This window comes from Heterodontus francisci, unplaced genomic scaffold, assembly GCF_036365525.1.
Source record: "Heterodontus francisci isolate sHetFra1 unplaced genomic scaffold, sHetFra1.hap1 HAP1_SCAFFOLD_377, whole genome shotgun sequence".
In the NCBI taxonomy this organism is placed as follows: domain Eukaryota; kingdom Metazoa; phylum Chordata; class Chondrichthyes; order Heterodontiformes; family Heterodontidae; genus Heterodontus; species Heterodontus francisci.
In genome coordinates this window covers 979,751-998,327 of record NW_027142041.1, presented here as the reverse complement: position 1 = coordinate 998,327, position 18,577 = coordinate 979,751, and the positions used below count along the sequence as shown (strand labels likewise).

Here is an 18,577-nt window from a genome sequence, read left to right as displayed (position 1 = left end):
GGCCGACACAGACACGATGGGCCAAGTGGCCTCTTTCTGTGTTAAACTTTCTATGATTCAGTGACAGAGCAGAGTGAGTCTGAGCATCGGGAGCAAGGTAAAAAAAAATTAAAGTATTATCAATACCAGTGGGGTAAGTATAACAGCAAGTGAGTTAGTAGTAAGAGTATTCGCACAGAGCAGGTCTGGAGACTGTAATCAAAATTAATAGTTAAGCAAGCTACTAAACAGATTTTAAAAGAGGAAATAGGGTTTTTTTTTCAGATCATGGATGGAAAGCTGAGACCATTGCTGCAATTCCTGTACCATGTGGGAACTTCAGGACACTTCCTATGTCTTGGGGGACCAGGTGTGTTGGAAGCATTTCCATCTGCTCCAGATTGAGCTCAGGATTTCCGAGCTTGAGTAGCAATTCGAGTCACTGCGGAGCATCAGGGAGCAGGAGAGTTTCCTGGATTGTATATTCCAGCAGGTGGTCACCCCACAGGCAGTAGGAGTTCAGGATAGTAGGTGGGTGGCCATCCGGAAGAGTAGGAAGAGGCAGGAAGTGCAGGAGTCTTTGGGGTATATGCCACTCTCAATCTGGTACCGAGCTTTAGAGATTGCTGGGAGTAGCGACACCTTGAAGGAGTGCAGTCCAGACCAGGGCACCACTGGGCAAGGGACTGTACAGGAGGGAACAGCAAAGAGTAGAAATGCAGTCGTTATAGGAGATTCCATAGTAACAGGGTAAGATAGGGATTTCTGTAACCGTCATTGTGAGTCCACATTGGTGTGTAGCCTCCCTGGTGTCAGGGTAAAGGACATCATGGAGAAGGAGCAGAATATTCTGCAGGGGAAGGGAGTGAGCCAGAAGTTGTGGTACACATTGGTGCCAACGACATAGAGAGAGCAGGTATTGAGGTCCGACAGTCAGATTTCCTGGAGCTAGGGAAGAAGTTAAAAAGTAGGACCTCGGAGGTAGTAATCGCTGGATTACTCCCAGTGCCACGTGCTAGCGAGAGTAGAAATAGGAAGCTAGGGAGGATCAATGTATAGCTTGAAGCACGGTACAGGAGGGAGGGCTTCAGATTCTTGGGGCATTGGAACCAGTTCTGGGGCAGAAGCAACTATTCAACATGGACGGGTTGCACCTCAACAGGACTGGGACCAATGGGAGGTTCACGAGTGTGGTTGGGGTGGGTTTAAACTAAATTGGCAGGGAGATGGGCACCAACATATAGAAGTAGTAAAGAGGAATAAGGTGCATAAAGTGTGAGTGTTGGAGAGTACTAGAGGAGAATGTAGTACCACATTAAATAGGAGCACATTAAGAAGGACTATGAGGAATACAAAGACAGGTTTAGCATGGTGCTATTGAGGGACGTTAATTCATCAAATATCAATTTGGGCAATGTCAGAGTAAAGGGTAAGGAGGGGAAAGAATTTCTGAAATGTGTTCAGGAGAACGTCATGTTCTCGGTCCAACTAGAAAGGAAGCATTGCTGGATCTGGTGCTGGGAAATGAGGTGGACCAAGTGTCTGTGGGAGAGCACTTGGGCAAGAGTGATTATTGTATCATAAGGTTTAGATTAGAAATGGAGAAGAGCAATGAACAATTGAAAGTAGAACTTTGAAATTGGAAGAGGGTTAATTCCAATGGGATGAGAGGGGATCTAGCCAGGGTTAAATAGAACCAAAGACTGACTGGAAAAATGGTAGCAGAACAATGGGTGATCTTTAAGGAGAAGATGCTTCAGGTACAGGTTAGGTACATTCCAACAAGGATGAAAAGTGGGTAAACCAAAGACAGAGCTCCTTGGATGATGAGGGAGATTGAGAAAAAGAGGGTATATGTTGCATGTCAGGGGGAATAGTTCAAGTGAGAACCAGACGAAATACAAGAAGAAGGGAAGTAAAGAGGAAAATAAGGTTGGTAAAGAGAGAATATGAGAATAGAATGGCTGTTAAGATAAAAATTAACCCAAAAATCTTCTACCAGTATGTAAATAGTAAGCAGGTGGTAAGATGTGGGTGTGGCCTATTAGGGACAAAGCGGATGATATGTGCTTAGAGGCACAGGACAAGGCAAGAATATTTAATGAGTACTTTGTATCGGTGTTTCGTAAGGAAGAGGATGGTGACAAAAATATTGGTAGAGTTGAGATTGTGGAGGTAATGGATGGGGTAAAAAATGACAGGCAGGATATACTGGAAAAACTGGCTCTGCTTAGAGTGGATAAGTCCCCTGGTCCGGATGACCTGCATCCCTGCTTTCTAAAGGAAGTGGGAGTGGAGATAGCCGAAGGGCTTTCCATAATCTTCCAATCTTCGCTAGATACAAGGGAGGTGCCAGAGGATTGGAGAGTGGCAAATGTGACCCTCTTATTCAAGAAAGGGTGTAAGGACAGTCCTAGTAACTACAGGCCGGTTAAACTAAAGTAGTTTAACATCAGCGGTGGGTAAGGTTTTGAGGAGCAATAATCTGGGAAAAAATCAACAGGCACTTGGAGAGGTTTGAGTTAATTAAGGAGCGTCAGAATGGATTTGTAAAAAGGCAGATCATGTTTGGTCAATTTAATTGAACAGTTTGATGAGGGAACAGAGAAGGTTGATGAAAGGAATGGTGGATGTTGTCTATATGGATTTTAAAAAGCGTTTGACAAACCACATAAAAGGCTGGTTAACAAAATTGAGGCTCATGGAATAGGAGGGTCAGTGTCCAATTGACTTAAGAACAGAAAACAGTGAGTCGTGGTAAATGGTTGTTTTTCAGACTGGAGGATGGTAGACAGTGGTGTTGCCCAAGGGTCAGTACTGGGACCACTCTTTTTTTTGATATATATAGGAATGACTTCGATATTGGAATACAGAGTAAAATTTCAAAATTTGACGAGGATACCAAACTTAGAGATGTGTCAGACAGTGAGGATGATACCAATCGACTGCAGCAGGACATCGATAGGCTAGCAGAATGGGCAGAAAAGTGGCGAGGGAATTTAATATAGAGAAGTGTGAGGTGATACATTTTGGCAGAAGGGATAGGGAGAGGCAATATATACTCAATGGTACAGTTCTAAAGAGAATGCAGGAAGAGAGTTTTCTGAGGTTTCATGTGCATAGATCTTAAGAATATAACAGCATATGAATTAGGAGCAGGAGTAGGCCATTTGGCCCCTCGAGCCTGCTCTGCCATTCTATAAGATCATGGCTGATCTGATTGTGGCTTTAACTCTACTTTCCTGTCTGCCCCCCACCAGCACACCCTAACCGCACCCCCCCCCCCCACCCCACATAACCTTTGACTCCCTTGTGGATCAAAACTCTAACTCCGCCTTGAATATATTCAATGACCCAGCCTCCACTGCTCTCTGGGGATGAGAATTCCAAAGATTAACAACCCTCTGAGAGAAAAAACTCCTCATCTGCTTCTTAAAAGGCGGACCTCTTATTTTGAAACTGTGCCCTGTAGTCCGAGATTCCCCCATGAGGGGAAATATCCTCTCAGCATCTACCCTGTCAAGCCCCCTCGGAATATTATATGTTTTGGATCTGGAATGCACTGTCTGAGAGTGTGGTGGAGGCAGGTTCAGTGAGTGGTTAGCATCTGGAATACACTGTCTGAGAGTGTGGTGGAGGCAGGTTCAGTGTGTGTTTAGGATCTGGAATGCACTGTCTGAGAGTGTGGTGGAGGCAGGTTCAGTGAGTGGTTAGCATCTGGAATGCTCTGCCTGAGAGTGTGGTGGAGGCAGGTTCAGTGAGTGTTTAGGATCTGGAATGCACTGTCTGAGAGTGTGGTGGAGGCAGGTTCAGTGTGTGTTTAGGATCTGGAATACACTGTCTGAGAGTGTGGTGGAAACAGGTTCAGTGAGTGTTTAGGATCTGGAATACACTGTCCGACAGTGTGGTGGAGGCAGGTTCAGTGAGTGTTTAGGATCTGGAATGCACTGTCTGAGAGTGTGGTGGAAGCAGGTTCAGTGAGTGTTTAGGATCTGGAATGCACTGTCTGAGAGTGTGGTGGAGGCAGGTTCAGTGAGTCTTTAGGATCTGGAATGCGCTGTCTGAGAGTGTGGTGGAGGCAGGTTCAGTGAGTGTTTAGGATCTGGAATGCACTGTCTGAGAGTGTGGTGGAAGCAGGTTCAGTGAGTGTTTAGGATCTGGAATGCACTGTCTGAGAGTGTGGTGGAGGCAGGCTCAGTGAGTGTTTAGGATCTGGAATGCTCTGCCTGAGAGTGTGGTGGAGGCAGGTTCAGTGAGTGTTTAGGATCTGGAATGCACTGTCTGAGAGAGTGGTGGAGGCAGGTTCAGTGAGTGTTTAGGATCTGGAATGCACTGTCTGAGAGTGTGGTGGAGGCAGGTTCAGTGAGTGTTTAGGATCTGGAATGCACTGCCTGAGAGTGTGGTGGAGGCAGGTTCAGTGAGTGTTTAGGATCTGGAATGCACTGTCTGAGAGTGTGGTGGAGGCAGGTTCAGTGAGTGTTTAGGATCTGGAATGCACTGTCTGAGAGTGTGGTGGAGTCAGGTTCAATCAAGGTTTTCATAACGGAATTGGATAATTATCTTAATAGAAAAAATTGCAGGTCTGTGGGGAAGATGCGGTGGAGTGGGACAAGGTGAGTTGCTCTTGCAGAAAGCCAGGACGGAAATGATGGTCCAAATGGCCTCATTCTTTGCTCTAACCATTTTTATGATTCAATATTTATTAAAATGGTGAAAATCTAGGAGCAGTGGGGTTCCAAAGAGATTTTGAATGCAATTGCACAGATCAATAAAATGTAGCAGTCGGGTACAAAAAATAATGAGAGTCGAATGGAATGGTAGCCTTTCTAACTAGTGGGCTAGAATATAATGAGAAGTTATGCTACAGCTGTACAAAGTTCTCGTTCGACCACATCAGGAGTACAAAGCCATATAGACCAGAAGGCCCCAGGCTTGACTGCCACTCTGGGCTCTGTTCACTCATCTCAAGAGATGTGACCCTGCAATTTGCCTTTGGTTAAAGGATGAGAAGAATTACACAGTGTTTTCCTAAACTCTTCAGCTTTTTGTCCCTTATTCAGATACTGAGAATGAGGCTGCAAACGGTCTTCAAGAATCATGGTCACCATTTTCTATGGTTACAGAAAGCTCCAAATTTGGAAACTCTTGGATACAAGACACTCCATTTTTCATAAATTACCCCCGCCTTATCACTGTCTCTCTCTATCCCAGTTTTTTACCATATCCCTCAGTTCAACCTTCTCTCAATATTCCTCAATCCCAGTTTCTCCATATCCCTCAATCCCAGTTTCTCTCCATATCCCTCAATCCCAGTTTCTCCATATCCCTCAATCTCAGTTTCTCTCAACAAAGAACAAAGAACAAAGAACAAAGAACAGTACAGCACAGGAACAGGCCACTCGGCCCTCCAAGCCTGCGTCAATCGTTTTGCCTGCCTAAACTAAAACCTTCTGCACTTCCGGGGTCCGTATCGCTCGATTCCCATCCTATTCATGTATTTGTCAAGATGCCTCTTAAACGTCGCTATTGTACCTGCTTTCACCACCTCCCCTGGCAGCAAGTTCCAGACACTCACCACCCTCTGTGTAAAGAACTTGCCTCGCACATCCCCTCTAAACTTTGCCCATCGCACCTTAAACCTAATCCCCCTAGTAACTGACTCTTCCACCCTGGGAAAAAGCTTCTGACTATCCACTCTGTCCATGCCGCTCATAACTTTGTAAACCTCTATCATGTCGCCCCTCCACCTCCGTCGTTCCAGTGAAAACAATCCGAGTTTATCCAACCTCTCCTCATAGCTAATGCCCTCCAGACCAGGCAACATCCTGGTAAACCTCTTCTGTACCCTCTCCAAAGCCTCCACGTCCTTCTGGTAGTGTGGCGACCAGAATTGCACGCAATATTCTTAGTGTGGCCTAACTAAAGTTCTGTATAGCTGTAGCATGACTTGCCAATTTTTATACTCTGTGCCCCGACCGATGAAGGCAAGCATGCCGTATGCCTTCTTGACTACCTTATCCACCTGTGTTGCCACTTTCAGTGACCTGTGGACCTGTACGCCCAGATCTCTCTGCCTGTCAATACTCCGAAGGGTTGTGCCATTTACTGTATACTTCCCACCTGCATTAGACCTTCCAAAATGTATTACCTCACATTTGTCCGGATTAAACTCCATCTGTCATTTCTCCGCCCAAGTCTCCAACCGATCTATATCCTGCTGTATCCTCTGACAATCCTCATCATTATCCACAACTCCACCAAACTTGCTAATCAAACCAGCTGCATTTTCCTCCAAATCATTTATGTATACTATAAACAGCAAAGGTCCCAGCACTGATCCCTGCGGAACACTACTAGTCACAGCCCTCCATTCAGAAAAGCACCTTACACTGCTACCCTCTGTCTTTTATGACTGAGCCAGTTCTGTATCCATCTTGCCAGCTCACCTCTGATCCCGTGTGACTTCACCTTTTGTACCAGTCTGCCATGAGGGACCTTGTCAAAGGCCCCCTCCATATCCTTCAGTCCCAGTTTCTCTCAATATCCTTCAATCTGACTTCCCCAGCCTAACATGAGGCTGTTGACCTATTAAGGTCCCAGTATAATGGGCAGGAGTTGTGCTCTCTTTCCAGCTGCCATATCAGATACAGCAGATGCACTGGTGCCAGGAGTGCACCTGGGGATTATTTAAAGGGGTGAATATTTTATTTGAGGGTCCTGTGCATCTTGTCAGGCCCACCTTCAATTATTGATCACAGCAGTGAGCATCTTCCCCAGTGGAAATGTGATCCATCAAAAACCTAAATGTCACTTTGTTTTCCTGGTTTTAGATTTTTAAAAATCTATCAACTGTAAAACATAAATGTGTTTAGAATGATCCTGAATACATCATTTTTAATGTAAACATTCAATGTATCCCAGCAATCTGGAGACCTCCTAAAATTCACTCCCAATTTTGTCCTTTCAGTTTTTAAATTTCCTCAGTTTTTTATGTACTTTTCCCTCAATCGGAGGAGCAGCAATGTTAACTCCATGAAGTTTCAATGTCAAACCCTGTGCTCTCATGTTAGCTACTTTCTGGTTAGTTTGTTTGTTTCCTAGGCTGCTCTGTTTGCTGCGATATCTTCTCCCTTCTCATGTCTTTTGCGTTTCTTATTCTGAAAGTTCTCTGATACTGACACATCACTGGGATATTTGGGCAGTGAGACAGGAAATAACCATGTACCTGACTCAGTGTTCTGCTGATTCATCTCCAAAGAAAACCCATAGGCCAAGGCAACCAAACCCAGGATGGCTGTCTCAGAGTGACCAGCAACATCCAACCACACTGTTCCATTCTCTGCTGAGAAAAATCCACACCACAATTTGAATCCCTCCTGTTCCTTTTGGCAAGGCTCCCACAGTGAGATCACGGGCCAGACTCGGAGAGAGTAGCAAATTCCACTGATGGGCATGCTGGGAGATGTGTGTTAGCTGATAATGTCCCATTCTCAAGACTGGTCTCATTAGATTAACTACACTTTGAAAAATACTTCATTAGCTGTAAATGTCTGTTGGTCATGTAACTGCAAGTCTTTTTCTTTTACACAGTACAGAGTCGAGTGGGAGCCTGAGCCAGCTGTCTGTAAGAATAAGAGGGGAATTTAACAGGAATTCCATGAGCTTTTGTAGCTGAATGGAGAGCAATTGAAGAGAAGTGCTGGGAAGGAAAACGAAACCCCTGCAGACCTGTCTCTAACCAGCACCACTGGGTTCCAGGAGGTAATATTGATTTGTATGTCTAATCGTGTAGATTTACACATCTGATTTGCTTGTAAGTTCTGTTCACATGGCTGTGGGTTCCCAACACGTTTTACAAACTCACTTCCAGAAACAAGACAATTAGTAGTTTTGATCTAATGGGGTCTTGGGACTGGGACGAGTGGGCTGTGGGGTTAGATTGTCACTCTCTGGAGTAGTTGGATGAAAGCTGCGTAATGGGGAAGGAGGAAAACTGCCAGATATTCTGCACCTCTTCGCAAAGCTTCCCTGGCCCTGACCCTGGCCCTGGCCCTGACCCTGGTTCTGATAGATCTGTAATCCCATTGTAACCTGGTATCCAGCTGCATCCTGTGCTATACAGGCTGTGTTGTACTCTTTCTCCCTGATATCTTCTTTACAGTGAAATTCCACTTCAGTCCAAAAGATATAAGAAAAGAAAAAATTAGTAGGGTATGAGATCAAATTTAATAACACTTTCAGAGATCTGGGACATGCACAGTGGCTAAAGGGGAGGGGGTGTGTTATATTGGAATATTGGGGTAGTGGGGAGGGCGTGGAGAAGGTGGGTACGTAAACACGTTGATTCTCCATCTGAATATAGATACAAGCAGTGGCAGGGAGTCAGTAGGAGACAGAGAGAGTGAGACTGTGGGAGTATCATCATTTTTCCGTCCTCACTGGATACAGGTGTGGTGCCGGAGGATTGGAGAACTGCTAACATTGTACCTCGGTTTAAAAAGGAGCGAAGAGTGGACTGACTAATTACAGGCCAGTAAGTCTAACTTCAGTAGTGGGAAGATTATTGGAATCTATTCTGAGAGACAAGATAAACTGTCACTTGGAAAGGCACAGGTTAATCAAGGATAGTCAGCATGGATTTGTTCAGGGAAGATCTTGTTTGACCAACTTAATTGAATTTTTGGGGAGGTAACAAGGAAGATAGATGAGGGTAGTGCAGTTGAAGTGGTCTACATGGATTTTAGCAAGGCTTTTGACAAGTTTCCACATGGCAGACTGGTTAAAAGATTAAAATCCCATGGGATCCAGGGAAATGCAGCAAGGTGGATACAAAATTGGCTCAGTGGCAGGAAACAAAAGATAATTGTTGACGGGTGTTTTAGTGACTGGAAGTAAGGCACTGCAATGCCCTGTTGCATAGCGTTATATGTGAGGTAAAGGTCTGCAAAAGAAACCCGACAGAGACCGAATGCTAGACCCGGAAGTGCAACCCGTCCCAACCCGTACCCAACACATGGGTCCTGTTGGGGTTGGGTCAGGTAGCAGGCCTGTACTGATGCACAGGCCTGCTACCTGACCCGACCCTGACAGGACCCGACGACATGCGTCTGGTTCGGATCGGGTCGCACCTCTGGGTCCAGCATACGGGCTCGGTCGGGTTTCCTTTACAGACCTTTAACTGGAGGGCTGTTTCCAGTGGCGTTCCACAGGGCTCAGTACTGAGTCCCCTGCTTTTCGTGGTCCATATTAGAATTTGGATGTAAATGTAGGGGGCATGAGTAATAAGTTTGCGGATGACACTGAGATTGGCCATGTGGTAGATAGCGAGGAGGATAGCTGTAGCTGCAGGAAGATATTGATGGTCTGGTCAGATGGGCAGAAAAGTGGCAAATGGAATTCAACCTGGAGAAGTGTGAGGTGATGCATTTGGGAGGTCAAACGAGGCAAAGGAATACAAGATTAATGGGAAAATACTGAGAAGTGTAGAGGAAGTGAGGGACCTTGGAGTGAATGTCCACAGATCCCTGAAGGTAGCAGGAGAGGTTGATAAGGTGGTTAAAAAGGCATATGGAATCCTTTCCTTTATTAGTCGAGGTGTAGAATATAAGAGCAGGGAGGTTATGCTGGAACTGTATAACTCATTAGTTAGGCCACAACTTGAGTACTGTGTGCAGTTCTGGTCACCTCGTTACAGAAAGGATGTAATTGCACTAGAGAGGGTACAGCGGAGATTTGTGAGGATGTTTTCAGGACTGGAAAAATGCAGCTATGAGGAAAGATTGGATAGGCTGGGGTTGTTCTCCTTGGAACAGAGAAGGCTGAGGGGAGATCTGATTGAAATGTACAAAATTGTGAAGGGCCTGGATAGAGTGGAGGTGAAGGGTCTATTCACCTTAGCAGAGAGGTCAGTGATGAGGGGGCATAGATTGAAAGTGATTGGTAGAAAAATTAGAGGGGAGATAAGGAAAAACACTGCCTGAAAGGGTAGGTAAGGTACAGACCCTCAACTCATTCAAAAGGAGTCTGGATATACACCTCAAGTGCTGTAATCTGCAGGGCTACGGACCAAATGCTGGAAGGTGGGATTAGAATAGGTGGATCGTTTTTCGGCCGACACAGACACGATGGGCCAAGTGGCCTCTTTCTGTGTTAAACTTTCTATGATTCAGTGACAGAGCAGAGTGAGTCTGAGCATCGGGAGCAAGGTAAAAAAAAATTAAAGTATTATCAATACCAGTGGGGTAAGTATAACAGCAAGTGAGTTAGTAGTAAGAGTATTCGCACAGAGCAGGTCTGGAGACTGTAATCAAAATTAATAGTTAAGCAAGCTACTAAACAGATTTTAAAAGAGGAAATAGGGTTTTTTTTTCAGATCATGGATGGAAAGCTGAGACCATTGCTGCAATTCCTGTACCATGTGGGAACTTCAGGACACTTCCTATGTCTTGGGGGACCAGGTGTGTTGGAAGCATTTCCATCTGCTCCAGATTGAGCTCAGGATTTCCGAGCTTGAGTAGCAATTCGAGTCACTGCGGAGCATCAGGGAGCAGGAGAGTTTCCTGGATTGTATATTCCAGCAGGTGGTCACCCCACAGGCAGTAGGAGTTCAGGATAGTAGGTGGGTGGCCATCCGGAAGAGTAGGAAGAGGCAGGAAGTGCAGGAGTCTTTGGGGTATATGCCACTCTCAATCTGGTACCGAGCTTTAGAGATTGCTGGGAGTAGCGACACCTTGAAGGAGTGCAGTCCAGACCAGGGCACCACTGGGCAAGGGACTGTACAGGAGGGAACAGCAAAGAGTAGAAATGCAGTCGTTATAGGAGATTCCATAGTAACAGGGTAAGATAGGGATTTCTGTAACCGTCATTGTGAGTCCACATTGGTGTGTAGCCTCCCTGGTGTCAGGGTAAAGGACATCATGGAGAAGGAGCAGAATATTCTGCAGGGGAAGGGAGTGAGCCAGAAGTTGTGGTACACATTGGTGCCAACGACATAGAGAGAGCAGGTATTGAGGTCCGACAGTCAGATTTCCTGGAGCTAGGGAAGAAGTTAAAAAGTAGGACCTCGGAGGTAGTAATCGCTGGATTACTCCCAGTGCCACGTGCTAGCGAGAGTAGAAATAGGAAGCTAGGGAGGATCAATGTATAGCTTGAAGCACGGTACAGGAGGGAGGGCTTCAGATTCTTGGGGCATTGGAACCAGTTCTGGGGCAGAAGCAACTATTCAACATGGACGGGTTGCACCTCAACAGGACTGGGACCAATGGGAGGTTCACGAGTGTGGTTGGGGTGGGTTTAAACTAAATTGGCAGGGAGATGGGCACCAACATATAGAAGTAGTAAAGAGGAATAAGGTGCATAAAGTGTGAGTGTTGGAGAGTACTAGAGGAGAATGTAGTACCACATTAAATAGGAGCACATTAAGAAGGACTATGAGGAATACAAAGACAGGTTTAGCATGGTGCTATTGAGGGACGTTAATTCATCAAATATCAATTTGGGCAATGTCAGAGTAAAGGGTAAGGAGGGGAAAGAATTTCTGAAATGTGTTCAGGAGAACGTCATGTTCTCGGTCCAACTAGAAAGGAAGCATTGCTGGATCTGGTGCTGGGAAATGAGGTGGACCAAGTGTCTGTGGGAGAGCACTTGGGCAAGAGTGATCATTGTATCATAAGGTTTAGATTAGAAATGGAGAAGAGCAATGAACAATTGAAAGTAGAACTTTGAAATTGGAAGAGGGTTAATTCCAATGGGATGAGAGGGGATCTAGCCAGGGTTAAATAGAACCAAAGACTGACTGGAAAAATGGTAGCAGAACAATGGGTGATCTTTAAGGAGAAGATGCTTCAGGTACAGGTTAGGTACATTCCAACAAGGATGAAAAGTGGGTAAACCAAAGACAGAGCTCCTTGGATGATGAGGGAGATTGAGAAAAAGAGGGTATATGTTGCATGTCAGGGGGAATAGTTCAAGTGAGAACCAGACGAAATACAAGAAGAAGGGAAGTAAAGAGGAAAATAAGGTTGGTAAAGAGAGAATATGAGAATAGAATGGCTGTTAAGATAAAAATTAACCCAAAAATCTTCTACCAGTATGTAAATAGTAAGCAGGTGGTAAGATGTGGGTGTGGCCTATTAGGGACAAAGCGGATGATATGTGCTTAGAGGCACAGGACAAGGCAAGAATATTTAATGAGTACTTTGTATCGGTGTTTCGTAAGGAAGAGGATGGTGACAAAAATATTGGTAGAGTTGAGATTGTGGAGGTAATGGATGGGGTAAAAAATGACAGGCAGGATATACTGGAAAAACTGGCTCTGCTTAGAGTGGATAAGTCCCCTGGTCCGGATGACCTGCATCCCTGCTTTCTAAAGGAAGTGGGAGTGGAGATAGCCGAAGGGCTTTCCATAATCTTCCAATCTTCGCTAGATACAAGGGAGGTGCCAGAAGATTGGAGAGTGGCAAATGTGACCCTCTTATTCAAGAAAGGGTGTAAGGACAGTCCTAGTAACTACAGGCCGGTTAAACTAAAGTAGTTTAACATCAGCGGTGGGTAAGGTTTTGAGGAGCAATAATCTGGGAAAAAATCAACAGGCACTTGGAGAGGTTTGAGTTAATTAAGGAGCGTCAGAATGGATTTGTAAAAAGGCAGATCATGTTTGGTCAATTTAATTGAACAGCTTGATGAAGTAACAGAGAAGGTTGATGAAAGGAATGGGTGGATGTTGTCTATATGGATTTTAAAAAGCGTTTGACAAACCACATAAAAGGCTGGTTAACAAAATTGAGGCTCATGGAATAGGAGGGTCAGTGTCCAATTGGCTTAAGAACAGAAAACAGTGAGTCGTGGTAAATGGTTGTTTTTCAGACTGGAGGATGGTAGACAGTGGCGTTGCCCAAGGGTCAGTACTGGGACCACTCTTTTTTTTGATATATATAGGAATGACTTCGATATTGGAATACAGAGTAAAATTTCAAAATTTGACGAGGATACCAAACTTAGAGATGTGTCAGACAGTGAGGATGATACCAATCGACTGCAACAGGACATCGATAGGCTAGCAGAATGGGCAGAAAAGTGGCGAGGGAATTTAATATAGAGAAGTGTGAGGTGATACATTTTGGCAGAAGGGATAGGGAGAGGCAATATATACTCAATGGTACAGTTCTAAAGAGAATGCAGGAAGAGAGTTTTCTGAGGTTTCATGTGCATAGATCTTAAGAATATAACAGCATATGAATTAGGAGCAGGAGTAGGCCATTTGGCCCCTCGAGCCTGCTCTGCCATTCTATAAGATCATGGCTGATCTGATTGTGGCTTTAACTCTACTTTCCTGTCTGCCCCCCACCACCACACCCTAACCGCACCCCCCCCCCCCCCCCACCCCACATAACCTTTGACTCCCTTGTGGATCAAAACTCTAACTCCGCCTTGAATATATTCAATGACCCAGCCTCCACTGCTCTCTGGGGAAGAGAATTCCAAAGATTAACAACCCTCTGAGAGAAAAAACTCCTCATCTGCTTCTTAAAATGCGGACCTCTTATTTTGAAACTGTGCCCTGTAGTCCGAGATTCCCCCATGAGGGGAAATATCCTCTCAGCATCTACCCTGTAAAGCCCCCTCGGAATATTATATGTTTTGGATCTGGAATGCACTGTCTGAGAGTGTGGTGGAGGCAGGTTCAGTGAGTGGTTAGCATCTGGAATACACTGTCTGAGAGTGTGGTGGAGGCAGGTTCAGTGAGTGTTTAGGATCTGGAATGCACTGTCTGAGAGTGTGGTGGAGGCAGGTTCAGTGAGTGTTTAGGATCTGGAATGCACTGTCTGAGAGTGTGGTGGAGGCAGGTTCAGTGAGTGTTTAGGATCTGGAATGCTCTGCCTGAGAGTGTGGTGGAGGCAGGTTCAGTGAGGGTTTAGGATCTGGAATGCTCTGTCTGAGAGTGTGGTGGAGGCAGGTTCAGTGAGTGTTTAGGATCTGGAATACACTGTCTGAGAGTGTGGTGGAGGCAGGTTCAGTGAGCGTTTAGGATCTGGAATGCACTGTCTGAGAGTGTGGTGGAGGCAGGTTCAGTGAGTGTTTAGGATCTGGAATGCACTGTCTGAGAGTGTGGTGGAGGCAGGTTCAGTGAGTGTTTAGGATCTGGAATGCTCTGCCTGAGAGTGTGGTGGAGGCAGGTTCAGTGAGTGTTTAGGATCTGGAATGCACTGTCTGAGAGAGTGGTGGAGGCAGGTTCAGTGAGTGTTTAGGATCTGGAATGCACTGTCTGAGAGTGTGGTGGAGGCAGGTTCAGTGAGTGTTTAGGATCTGGAATGCACTGTCTGAGAGTGTGGTGGAGGCAGGTTCAGTGAGTGTTTAGGATCTGGAATGCACTGTCTGAGAGTGTGGTGGAGGTAGGTTCAGTGAGTGTTTAGGATCTGGAATGCACTGTATGAGAGAGTGGTGGAGGCAGGTTCAGTGAGTGTTTAGGATCTGGAATGCACTGTCTGAGAGTGTGGTGGAGGCAGGTTCAGTGAGTGTTTAGGATCTGAAATGCACTGTCTGAGAGTGTGGTGGAGGCAGGTTCAGTGAGTGTTTAGGATCTGGAATGCTCTGCCTGAGAGTGTGGTGGAGGCAGGTTCAGTGAGTGTTTAGGATCTGGAATGCACTGTCTGAGAGTGTGGTGGAGGCAGGTTCAGTGAGTGTTTAGGATCTGGAGTGCACTGCCTGAGAGTGTGGTGGAGGCAGGTTCAGTGAGTGTTTAGGATCTGGAATGCACTGTCTGAGAGTGTGGTGGAGGTAGGTTCAGTGAGTGTTTAGGATCTGGAATGCACTGTCTGAGAGTGTGGTGGAGGCAGGTTCAGTGAGTGTTTAGGATCTGGAATGCACTGTCTGAGAGTGTGGTGGAGGCAGGTTCAGTGAGTGTTTAGGATCTGGAATGCACTGTCTGAGAGTGTGGTGGAGGTAGGTTCAGTGAGTGTTTAGGATCTGGAATGCACTGTCTGAGAGTGTGGTGGAGGCAGGTTCAGTGAGTGTTTAGGATCTGGAATGCACTGTCTGAGAGTGTGGTGGAGGCAGGTTCAGTGAGTGTTTAGGATCTGGAATGCACTGTCTGAGATTGTGGTGGAGGCAGGTTCAGTGAGTGTTTAGGATCTGGAATGCACTGTCTGAGAGTGTGGTGGAGGCAGGTTCAGTGAGTGTTTAGGATCTGGAATGCACTGCCTGAGAGTGTGGTGGAGGCAGGTTCAGTGAGTGTTTAGGATCTGGAATGCACTGTCTGAGAGTGTGGTGGAGGCAGGTTCAGTGAGTGTTTAGGATCTGGAATGCTCTGCCTGAGAGTGTGGTGGAGGCAGGTTCAGTGAGTGTTTAGGATCTGGAATGCACTGTCTGAGAGTGTGGTGGAGGCAGGTTCAGTGAGTGTTTAGGATCTGGAATGCACTGTCTGAGAGTGTGGTGGAGGCAGGTTCAGTGAGTGTTTAGGATCTGGAATGCACTGTCTGAGAGTGTGGTGGAGGCAGGTTCAGGGAGTGTTTAGGATCTGGAATGCACTGTCTGAGAGTGTGGTGGAGGCAGGTTCAGTGAGTGTTTAGGATCTGGAATGCACTGTCTGAGAGTGTGGTGGAGGCAGGTTCAGTGAGTGTTTAGGATCTGGAATGCACTGTCTGAGAGTGTGGTGGAGGCAGGTTCAGTGAGTGTTTAGGATCTGGAATGCACTGTCTGAGAGTGTGGTGGAGTCAGGTTCAATCAAGGTTTTCATAACGGAATTGGATAATTATCTTAATAGAAAAAATTGCAGGTCTGTGGGGAAGATGCGGTGGAGTGGGACAAGGTGAGTTGCTCTTGCAGAAAGCCAGGACGGAAATGATGGTCCAAATGGCCTCATTCTTTGCTCTAACCATTTTTATGATTCAATATTTATTAAAATGGTGAAAATCTAGGAGCAGTGGGGTTCCAAAGAGATTTTGAATGCAAGTGCACAGATCAATAAAATGTAGCAGTCGGGTACAAAAAATAATGACAGTCGAATGGAATGGTAGCCTTTCTAACTAGTGGGCTAGAATATAATGAGAAGTTATGCTACAGCTGTACAAAGTTCTCGTTCGACCACATCAGGAGTACAAAGCCATATAGACCAGAAGGCCCCAGGCTTGACTGCCACTCTGGGCTCTGTTCACTCATCTCAAGAGATGTGACCCTGCAGTTTGCCTTTGGTTAAAGGATGAGAAGAATTACACAGTGTTTTCCTAAACTCTTCAGCTTTTTGTCCCTTATTCAGATACTGAGAATGAGGCTGCAAACGGTCTTCAAGAATCATGGTCACCATTTTCTATGGTTACAGAAAGCTTCAAATTTGGAAACTCTTGGATACAAGACACTCCATTTTTCATAGATTACCCCCGCCTTATCACTGTCTCTCTCTATCCCAGTTTCTTACCATATCCCTCAGTTCAACCTTCTCTCAATATTCCTCAATCCCAGTTTCTCTCAACAAAGAACAAAGAACAAAGAACAGTGCAGCACAGGAACAGGCCACTCGGCCCTCCAAGCCTGCGTCAATCGTTTTGCCTGCCTAAACTAAAACCTTCTGCACTTCCGGGGTCCATATCCCTCTATTCCCTCCTATTCATGTATTTGTCAAGATGCCTCTTAAACGTCGCTATTGTACCTGCTTCCACCACCTCCCCCGGCAGCAAGTTCCAGGCACTCACCACCCTCTGTGTAAAGAACTTGCCTTGCACATCCCCTCTAAACTTTGCCCCTTGCACCTTAAACCTATGTCCCCTCATAACTGACTCTTCCACCCTGGGAAAAAGCTTCTGACTATCCACTCTGTCCATGCCATTCATAACTTTGTAAACCTCTATCATGTCGCCCCTCCACCTCCGTCGTTCCAGTGAAAACAATCCGAGTTTATCCAACCTCTCCTCATAGCTAATGCCCTCCAGACCAGGCAACATCCTGGTAAACCTCTTCTGTACCCTCTCCAAAGCCTCCACATCCTTTTGGTAGTGTGGCGACCAGAATTGCACGCAATATTCTAAGTGTGGCCTAACTAAAGTTCTGTACAGCTGCAGCATGACTTGCCAATTTTTATACTCTGTGCCCCGACCGATGAAGGCAAGCATGCCGTATGCCTTCTTGACTACCTTATCCACCTGAATTGCCACTTTCAGTGACCTGTGGACCTGTACGCCCAGATCTCTCTGCCTGTCAATACTCCTAAGGGTTCTGCCATTTACTGTATACTTCCCACCTGCATTAGATCTTCCAAAATGCATTACCTCACATTTGTCCGGATTAAACTCCATCTGCCATTTCTCCGCCCAAGTCTCCAACCGATCTATATCCTGCTGTATCCTCTGACAATCCTCATCACTATCCGCAACTCCACCAAACTTGCTAATCAAACCAGCTACATTTTCCTCCAAATCATTTATATATACTATAAACAGCAAAGGTCCCAGCACTGATCCCTGCGGAACACTACTAGTCACAGCCCTCCATTCAGAAAAGCACCTTACACTGCTACCCTCTGTCTTTTATGACTGAGCCAGTTCTGTATCCATCTTGCCAGCTCACCTCTGATCCCGTGTGACTTCACCTTTTGTACCAGTCTGCCATGAGGGACCTTGTCAAAGGCCCCCTCCATATCCTTCAGTCCCAGTTTCTCTCAATATCCTTCAATCTGACTTCCCCAGCCTAACATGAGGCTGTTGACCTATTAAGGTCCCAGTATAATGGGCAGGAGTTGTGCTCTCTTTCCAGCTGCCATATCAGATACAGCAGATGCACTGGTGCCAGGAGTGCACCTGGGGATTATTTAAAGGGGTGAATATTTTATTTGAGGGTCCTGTGCATCTTGTCAGGCCCACCTTCAATTATTGATCACAGCAGTGAGCATCTTCCCCAGTGGAAATGTGATCCATCAAAAACCTAAATGTCACTTTGTTTTCCTGGTTTTAGATTTTTAAAAATCTATCAACTGTAAAACATAAATGTGTTTAGAATGATCCTGAATACATCATTTTTAATGTAAACATTCAATGTATCCCAGCAATCTGGAGACCTCCTAAAATTCACTCCCAATTTTGTCCTTTCAGTTTTTAAATTTCCTCAGTTTTTTATGTACTTTTCCCTCAATCGGAGGAGCAGCAATGTTAACTCCATGAAGTTTCAATGTCAAACCCTGTGCTCTCATGTTAGCTACTTTCTGGTTAGTTTGTTTGTTTCCTAGGCTGCTCTGTTTGCTGCGATATCTTCTCCCTTCTCATGTCTTTTGCGTTTCTTATTCTGAAAGTTCTCTGATACTGACACATCACTGGGATATTTGGGCAGTGAGACAGGAAATAACCATGTACCTGACTCAGTGTTCTGCTGATTCATCTCTAAAGAAAACCCATAGGCCAAGGCAACCAAACCCAGGATGGCTGTCTCAGAGTGACCAGCAACATCCAACCACACTGTTCCATTCTCTGCTGAGAAAAATCCACACCACAATTTGAATCCCTCCTGTTCCTTTTGGCAAGGCTCCCACAGTGAGATCACGGGCCAGACTGGGAGAGAGTAGCAAATTCCACTGATGGGCATGCTGGGAGATGTGTGTTAGCTGATAATGTCCCAT

General features: G+C 45.6%; 1 protein-coding gene across 7 annotated transcripts in view; it reads left to right on the top strand.

The window, feature by feature from the left end:
• LOC137366356 (uncharacterized) overlaps positions 1 to 18,577 on the top strand; it is a 65,855-nt gene that overhangs the window by 12,668 nt on the left and 34,610 nt on the right. For 5 of the 7 annotated variants that reach the window (XM_068028253.1, XM_068028252.1, XM_068028251.1 and 2 more), the window contains one exon: positions 7,570 to 7,740. The gene's annotated coding sequence lies outside the window, so the exon portion shown is untranslated. Of the gene's footprint in view, positions 1 to 7,569; positions 7,741 to 8,349; positions 8,513 to 18,577 lie in introns of those variants that run through there. The other 2 variants (XM_068028255.1, XM_068028257.1) reach the window with 2 other exon arrangements.